General features: G+C 42.0%; 1 pseudogene; it reads left to right on the forward strand.

Moving 5' to 3' along the window:
- The window catches only part of LOC101997747, a 69869-nt pseudogene that overhangs the window by 6375 nt on the left and 53951 nt on the right, over window positions 1-9543 (forward strand).

Consider the following 9543-nt stretch of genomic DNA (forward strand, 5'->3'; position numbering starts at 1 on the left):
CAGGGCAGGGAACCCTGACTGCTCTTTGGACTGGAGAGGGAGGGGGAGAAAAGAAGGGGGAGGGGGAAAGGAGAGAGGAGTGGGAGGAGGGGGAGGGAAATGGGAGGCGGGGAGGAGGCGGAAACTTTTTTTCAATACAATATATATATTAAAAAAACAACCAACATTTTGAACATCTTGCTGCTGGATCCTTCCTAGCCCACTTTGCTTCCTGGTTTGTGTGAAGATAGTAAGTTTTCCTGCCACACCCTCTGCTCTCATGTTCTGTCTCAGCATGTGCCAAAGAATGAGAACCAAGTGAGCAGGTATGAACCTGTGAAATCTTTCCCCCTTTAAGCTGTTTGTTTCCAGTATTTTCTCATGGCAAAAGAAGGATGGTTCTCAGTGGATTAGAAAAGGAAGCAAACTTCTTAACTCATTAAAGAGTTCTATGAAAAAAATACATAGTTAATATCAACACTTAGTGATGGAAGACTGAATACCCACCCCCCAAGAATGTGGGAAAGAAGGTCAAGAAATCCATTCTTTGCATTTCTGTTCAATATTCTGTTGGAAATCCTAGCTAGTTGAGCAAGGCAAGAAAAAGAAACACAAAGACACATAGATTTAAAAAATGAAGCTCTATACAGAGGTGCATGCCTTTAATTCCAGGTGCATCTCTGTTTCAAGTCAGTCTGTTCTACCTAGTGACAACATGACTTAAACTAAAAAAGAAAGAAAAAAGAAAACAGTTCCTATTTTACAATATAAACCAGGGCAGGTTGCATAGACTTGTAATCCAAGTTAGGAGGCTGAGGCAAGGGGACTGTAATTTCATTGTCTACATAAGCTACAGGGTAAGTTCAAGGCCAGCCTGGGCAACTTAGTGAGCCTTTTTCTCAAAACCAAGAAAAATATTTAGGCCTTCTGTGAATTTGACAGTAGGCTGGTCTACAAGGTGAGTTCCAGGCTAACCAGGGCTATATAATGAGACAATGTCTTTTAAAAAAAGGAAGGAAGGAAGGGAGAGAGAAAGAGAGAGAGAGTGAGTGAGTGAGAGAGGGAGAGAGAGAAAAAAATAAAGAAAGAAGGAAGGAAGGAAAGAAGGAAGGAAGGAAGAAAGAAAGAAAGAAAGAAAGAAAGAAAGAAAGAACTCTGAAGGCAGGGCTCCAGTGACACATGCCTTTAATACTTGCCTTCAGGAAGCAGAGGAAGGCAGCTCTCTGTGAGTTCATTAAAAGGCAGGGGAAGGCTGATGTCTGTGAGTTCAAGGCCATGGTGGTCTATGTAGCAAGTCACAGGCCAGCCATAGATACAGAGTGATACTCAGTCTCAAATAAAATAAAATTACTGCCCCCCCAATTCTGTAAGCCTTATTTAAAAATAATAGGTAAAAATCAGTTTGACAAAACAAAAATTAAAAATCATACATTGCTTTATTTATTGCCTCATAACAAAGAAAGCTGTTTAAAATCAAAGTATTTGATTGACAGTTTCTTCCCCACATTTTTGAGACATGGTTTTATTGTGTAGTCCTGGGTGACCTGGAATTAGCTACAGAGTTTAGGGTGGTGCTTCAAACTCACAGAAATCCACCTGCCTCAGTCATCAGAGTCCTGGGGTTAAGAGTGTGCATCTATGCTTGGACCACATTGCCCTGAAATTCTCAAACACAGCCCCACCTCCCCCCCTAACACATCTCTGCAAGCTCAGCTGACAGAAAAGATGGGGGAGCTATGGTAATACTATCAAGAGTATTTTCTTTTTACATTTTAATTACATTTATTTATTTTTTTGGGTGGGGAACATGTGTCATGGGAAGGCCAATTTACAGGGGTCCGAGGAGTACTTGTAGGGGGAGTTAGGTCTCTTCTTTCACTATTGGTCATGGGCATCAAACTCCAGTCCTCAGGCTTGAAGGAAACACCTTTACTCACTTATTGATCCATTTCCCTGGGATTAGTTTGAGTCTTAGAAAATACCTCAGAAGTGAGAGTAGAGGTTGAAACCACTGAGCTGGTCTACCCTCCCCAACCTCACACCACCTTATTGACACCTCATAGCCACGCCACTGACACTTGGCTAAAATGGCTGGAAAGTTGGGCCTCTCTCTGGGCAAAGTACAAAGAATACAGGATACACAGGCATCTGCTCTTTGCCTGCTCACTGACTGTCACTGCTGGGAGTCCTAGCAACAGGGTCTTGAGCCACTGGCTAGCAAGATCCTCTAACAGTTCTTCTGGAAAGTTCTCGTCCCGCCCACTTGTCGGTGGATAATTTGCATTACAACGGGCTAGTAGTTCCCATCTCATCTCTCATCCTTAAGATGCTGGTGGTTTCCATTTGGCCACCAAGCTCTTCCTTGCCCTCCCCGGGCTAAGGTGGCTGCTGTGGCTGTGCCTCTTGGTTGCCACCCGTGAGGCTTTCTACTTGTTCTCATCACCTACTGTGAGGAGGACCATCCCAACTCCCACTGCCAGTTGAGGAGCTGGGGAGGGAAAAGCCCTGAGGGGAAAGGCCCCAGCGAGGTCAAAGGTCTGTTCCATCCCAGGCGCACCATCTTGGCATGGCGCCATATTTCCTCCTGGGTTTAGTCCTCGCAACATCTCCACCAGCCCCCCAGCCCCCGCCTTAGCCTTCCCTTGGTGGTGCCCAGCCCTGCCTGTGAGCTCCAGGAACTATGGGCTCCCCTGAGGCTCCTTGGCTGACTCTGCCTCCATTCTCTGTCTGTTGCCCAGCGACCTATTCCACTCTCTCCTTCCAAGGCATCCTTCCCCCCCATCACCTCCTCTCCCTTTTCCACCTCTGGCCCCAAGCCAGCCCTCTTCCCTCAGCTTCTCCTCCTTCTTCCCCTCCCACTCACCACTCCCCTCCGGTCTTGTCTTTCTGCTCCCCTCACTCCTGGGCTTACACTTTTCCTGTTCTGATCCTTGGTTGCTCCTTCTGGCCTCCCAGGCCCTTCAAAATTTATAACACTCATTAGTTGTCTACTTCTATAGGCTGATAGTACTGAATCAATTTTCAGGAAATGGAACTGTGATTGCTTTGTCCTTGTCATCCTTTTTCTCCATCTCCACCCTCGTGTCCCAAGTGCATTTTCAGTCAGGATCTGAACTTGTAATCCAGGTTAGCCTTGAACTAGGCAACTTTGCAAGTTTGTACTTCACAGATGTGCACCTCTGTGATCAACTTATTTTTTTTTCAATTTTGGAGACTTGGTCTCCTGTAGCCTAGAGTGGCATCCACCACGGTGATCTGAGTGTTAGTTTCCTTCACCGTGGGTTTTATTTGTTTTTTTAAAAAAATATTTATTTATTTATTATGTACATAGTGTTCTGCCTTGTATGCCTTCTCGACAGAAGAGGGCACCAGATCTCTTTATAGATGACTGTGAGCTACCATGTGGATGCTGGGACTGAACTCAGGACCTCTGGAAGAGGAGCCAAGTGCTTTAATTTCTGAGCCATCTCTCCAGCCCTGTTTGTTGATTTATTTGTTTGCTTTTTTTTTTTTTGGTAAGGTCTCACAGCAGCAGACTGACCTTGAGGCCTTGAATTGGCGATCATTTATTTTTTTAAATGGCAGAGAGGGGGAATCTGGTTTTGGTAAGTGGCGCAGGCTGATTTCCTAGTGTTTCAAGCCTGTAGATGTTGGGATTGCAGCGTATGGCAATGCATGTCCCATTTGTTTGTTTAAAAACAGTCTCCTTTGTTTAACAGAGCCTGGCATTAGCCTCAAAATCCATTTGCCTCTGCCTCCCGTATGCTGAAATTATAGGGTATGTCCCAGCACTGGACTCATGCTTCTTTTTATTTTATTATTATCATCATTATTATTACTTACTTTGGTTTGTCCAGACAGGGTTTGCTCACTTTGTAGATCAGGCTGACCTCAAACTCAGAGATCTGACTTCCTCTGCCTCCTGAGCACTGGGCTTACAGACATGTGCCTCCACTGTCCGACTCTTTTGAATGTTTAACCACTGTGATTAGCTCAACTTTGTGCATCTTTCTTCTTTTAAAAACAGAGCTTGCAGGTTATTTTATATCGTGGCATGAGGTATAGCCCTCCAGGTTCCCTCCCCCATACTTTATCTTCCTTCTTGTTTTTCTTACCCCTCCCTCTCCCCTTCCCCCCTCTTTCATTCTTTCCCTTTTCTCCTACTGTTTTCTTTTTTAGCCTTTCCTGTCTCATTTTCTTTGCTCCACTTCTCATTTTCAATGGCCTCCTTCTATTTCCTTTTTTCCCCACTCACCTTTATTCTTTTTGTGCATTTCTTTGTCCTTTCCTGTTTTATTATTGTTTCTGGCTCTTTTTTATTCTTTCCATTTCCTCCTGTGGTTCCACTCCCTCGTTTTCTTTCCCTCTCTGTTTCCCACAGAGCCTCTTCTTTATCATTTCCCCTGTATCACTCATTCTCAGTTTCTTCTTTCTCCTCTTCGCTCATTGGGTCTTCTGTTCTATTTTTTTTTGTCTTTTCCGTCTCTTCCACTGTATTTCAGTTTCTCATTCGCTCCTTTCATTTTTCCTCTCGCCCTTTTCTCTCTGTCCATTTTCCTCCCCCTTTACCTCTTTTTCTTCTTTCTCTGTCGTGCTGTTTTGCTTCTCTGTTTCACCCTTTTTAACTTCTTCATTTTTTTTTACCTTAGCCAATGTCTTTTTATTTCTGTCTTTGTGTTTCTTTGTCCTTCTTACTCTTTGTTCTTTTTTCTTCTTTGAAACTTTCATCATGTTGTCTTTGTCTGAGCCAGGGTCTCATGTCTTCCAGGCTGACTTAGAACTTGCAGTATAGTCAAGGATAATGTTGGACTCTGATCCTTCTCTATCTATCTTCCAAGTGATGAGAGTAAAGGTGTACTCTGAGATCTCCTGAGTAAATTAGGGGCATAGGGACCTTGGGGGAGGGCTGAAGGGGGAGGGGAGAGGCAGGGAGGGGAGCAGAGAAAAATGTAGAGCTCAGTAAAAACCAATAAAAAAAGGTGTACTCTGGCCTCTTGAGCCTTTTTTGTCACTTTCATTTTTCTTTCCTGTCTTTATTCCTCCTTCTTTTTCAGTTTTTGTTTTGTCTTTCTCACATTTCCTTTCCATTTTGTTTTATCTGTCCTTTTTCTCTTTGGCTCTCTCATTTCATCTATTTCTCTGTCTTTTTGCTTCTGTATTTTTCTTTTTTTCTGTTCATTTTCCTTCTTTCCATTCTTCTTTTTTCCCATTCTTTCTTTTTTCTCCCATTGCTGTTTTCTCTAATTCTTTTGTTTCCTTTCTTCCTTCCCCTCCATCACACTTCCTTCCTTCCACCTTTCATCCTCCTCTCCACACCCTCTGCCTCCCTTCTTCCCCCTTCCCTTCCTCGCTCCTTTCCTTTTCCATTTTTCTTTCACCTTCCCTCTCATCACCTCTTACACCCTCTGCCTTCCTTCTCTCATCCTTTTTCATTCTTTACCTCCACCCTCCTCTTTTTGTCTACACAAGGTTTCTCTGGACAGCCTTCGTCCTGCAACTCACTTTGTAGACCAGGCTGGCCCCAAACTCACAGAGATCCTTTAGCCTCTGCCTCCCAAGTGAGTGCTGGGAGGAAAGGTGTGCGCTTCCACTGCCCTTCTCTTATGGCTTCTCCCCTTTTTTCTTCTTTTCCTTTCCTTTCCTGTCTTGTTTGTTTGTTTAAATTCCATTTTACATCCCAACCACCGTTCTCCTTCCTTTCCTTTTTTCTTTGTATCTCTCTACTGCTATTCTTCCTCTGTCCTTTATTTCCTTCTTTTCCCCTGTTATGTCCAGATCCTCAAAGTCCCCCAAAAACTGACTAGGAGACCCAGTCCTGTATGTAAAAGCAAGGAGACTTTATTTTATACAAGTTTGCAAACTCGGTCTCTTCACATGTCCAATGTATTAGAATAACCGAAGATCCCAAAGCTCAGATAGAGTTTGGTTTTTATAGTAGCAAAGGTGGGGGGGTGGTGAGGGGTTTCTAAGGTTCAGGACCCCTGATTGGCTGACATTTGTCTAGGGGTGTCCTTGTGAGTGTGTACTGGCAGGTGATCCTATCTACAACGGTTGGAACTTTAGGCATTTCCTTTGAATGGTCTGTTCTTGGGTGCTCAAGTAATCTCAGTTTGTGGTTTCTTCCTGCGACCAGGTATTGCGTCAGGGTAAACTACTGAGACTCAGGCCTCCATTAAACTTACCAATGGCTGAGTCCTACTCTGGCAGGTTGTAATGCCTGCATTACTCTCTAGGGCCTGGAGATTCAAGCAACACATAAGAGACGTGGGCCATTCGTTAGGAGAGAATGCCGAATGCCCTTTATTAAAGCTTAAAAAAAACCTTATATACCTAGCTGCTGTACAATGGAGAGCCCCCCTCCCCAGGCAGGTGGGAAATTACCTGGCTCAAGGGTAAACAAAACCCCTAAACTGAGCACCAATGGGGGCAGAGGGAGCACAGGAACAAACAGGATGTTTAGCCAGAAACTGCAACAAGATTGTTTGGCCAGAAACTGTCCTCAAGATGAACCTCTGGAGGAAGGGTAGCCCTGTGGGCCCTACAGCAAGGTAATAATGGTTGAAAGAACTTCCTTTGAGTGGTCTGTTTCTATTTAGCTCATCATGGTTGGCTCCTACACCCCTTCTCTATTCATACTGCATTTTCTTTCTTCCTTTTCCATGAATTTTCATTTTTCCCCCTTTGACTTGTTTCTTTACCACTTTCTTTTTTATTTCAATTTCATTTTTCTCTCTGGTTTTATTCTTAATAACTCAAGTTTTAGGGGACTCTAACTCCCTCTTCTGGCCTCCTTGGGTACTGAATGCAGGTGGTACACAGACATACAAGCAGGCAAAACATGCATATATGTAAAATAATAAAATTTAAAATGTTTTAAAAAGCTAGTCAGAATTTGATGAGTATGTGTTTTTATCCTATTCTGAAAGGGTTTTATAATTGCTTTTAAAGTTAAGTATGAAGCCGGGTGGCAGTAGTACACACCTTTAATCCCAGCACTTGGGAGACAGAGACAGGTGAAACTCTCAGAGTTTGAGGACAGCTTGGTCTATAGAGCAAGTTCCAAGACACTGTGGCTCCAAAGCTACAGAGAGAAACTTTGCTTTGAAAAACCAAGAAACAGTTAAGCATGGTGGAAGCTGGGTTTAGTGGTTTATGCCTTTAATCCTAACACTTGGCGGGGAGTGGGGGGGGGCAGAGGTAGGTAAATCTATGTGAGTTCAAGGCCAGCCTGGTCTACAAAGCGAGTTCCAGGACAGTAAGGGCTACAGAGACCCTGTTTCAAACTCCTCCCCACAAAAGAAACTAATTTCATTCATCTAGAGAATCCAGTTGTCTTAGTTGGGGCTCCTATTGCTGTGATAGAGTAGCATGGCCATGACCAACTTCAGGGGGAATTTCTAGCCCTACAGTTGTAAGCAGTTACCAGCAATAGGCCAGATTACCCCTTAGTTGTTTAGTTTTGTGTTTTGGAAAGACTAGTCCATTGTATTACTAATAAACGTTCTTTTCCTTTTTTTAGTCATCAATACAAGTGTATGCTGATAGATTGTACTCAGTGGAAACTGTACTACCTTATGATTATGATAGGTAAATGTAGCATATATGTTAAAAACACTTTTAGAGTTGTTGCTTGATTTTATGACAGGAAAAAGGTTGATGTGGGAGTTTTTAGTGAATAATGATGTTTTGTTCAGTAGTGTTCTGTTTTTATGTGATCCACCTCAATATGACTTCACATCTGGAGAAAACAAATTATCTATATTATAGAAAAAAGAGGAAGATATCTTTTGGTGTTACCCTATTTCTACTAAAATCAAATCTGATATTCATTATAAAGAAAGGCATAAATATAGGGTAACATGAATATTTAAAGTATATAAAATGCCCTGGCTTCTCTTTAGATTGTACAAAGATTTTGACTTTTAAAATACACACAAGATTTCTATGTATCTTGTTTTCTACTTAAATCATCTTATACTCACAATACTTGAAAGAAAATTCTAATTATTTTCATCTGCTATTTTTTGTGAATATATGGGGAGGAGTTGGCTCTTTAAATTTGCTTTTGATCAGAACTAATATTTATGGTTTCTGAATATACAGAGTTAGAATTAATACGGACTTGAAATGGCTGTTTTTCTTATTTTTGTGTAGTTTGAAATTTAACCCACAAGATATTATGAGGTTTTTTTTAATTGCCATTTCTCGTGTTAAGAAAAGTGAAGAGCTGTAAAAAGAGCCTTTAAGTAATGCATTTAGCAATTACACACTCTAATGAGAAATTTACAGTGTGGTACATAGTTCATAAATTCTAGGTCATAGTTTTATTCACAGCAGAATGAAAAAAGAAAAAAGGGAAAAAGAAACATGAACAAGACTGCTCCCAAGTACGGTGGAGGTAGAAATGCAGGAGAGCATAGGGAGAGGCAGAGACAGCAACATCTGGGAGAGTCCAGCATGGACAGAACCAGACTGAGCTGTCCCATGTGGGGAGAGGGGAGAGGGGGAAAAGGAGAGAAGAGTGAGGGGAACCAAGTGCAGCAGCCAGGAAGCCCAAAGGTACCAAGAGAGTGGGTAACCAAAATGGGTGGGTTATGTAGGGAAGAGCCGCCCAGCTCCTGGGCTGGAGATTTCAGCAGGAGGGCTCTGTAACAGGTAGGGATTGAAGGATGCAGGGAGAACCTGGCAGCCAGTGTCTGCTTTGATATGTTAAATGGGCACCTCAGCCATTTGTCCCAGGTTTAAAACCTAACAGCTGTCTTGCTAACAATGCAGAGGCTACACGAATTATAAAGACTGATTTCTTGCCATTTTAAGACATCTTACTCAAACCTCTTTCATAGCTTTGACTTCTGCCAAGATCCTTTGAGGAAAACCCCCTCTGAGACTTTTGGAAGAATCCTATCTGGAGGATACACTCATTTGAAAAGTAAAATTTTGTGATTTGAGTTTGGTGAAAATTGTACTTAAATATGGGTAAGATCACATTTATGTTGCTTGATATGGAATGCTCATTAAAACTCTTATTTTAAAAATATTCTTGTCTAGGGTTATTGATAACACACAAGTCAGATGGTGTTATGACATGAAAGATAGAGAACACTATTGCATATTAGGATTCCCAATAGGATGTTTTTAATAGTCCAAGTGACCAATTGAAAAGCACTTGCTGGATCATTGTAAGTATTGCCATCTTAAAATGGGAGTACAAGAATGTCGCCTCATTTATGTTTTACTTTATATTTTACTCATTTGGAAAACATTAATGGGAAATTCAAAATGTCATTATTTTTTACCGCTGAGTAGTACTCTAATGTGTATATGTTCCACACTTTCTTTATCCATTCTTCCATCGAGGGGCATCTAGGTTGTTTCCAGGTTCTGCCTATTACAAATAATACTGCTATGAACATAGTTGAACAAATGCTTTTGTAGTATGATTGGGCATCTCTTGGGTATATTCCCAAGAGTGGTATTGCTGGATCCTAAGGTAGATTGATTCCTAATTTCCCGAGAAACAGCCACACTGATTTCCAAAGTGGTTGCACAAGATTGCATTCCCAC

The sequence above is a fragment of the Microtus ochrogaster genome, chromosome X (genome assembly GCF_000317375.1).
Source record: "Microtus ochrogaster isolate Prairie Vole_2 chromosome X, MicOch1.0, whole genome shotgun sequence".
Taxonomy (NCBI): Eukaryota; Metazoa; Chordata; class Mammalia; order Rodentia; family Cricetidae; genus Microtus; species Microtus ochrogaster.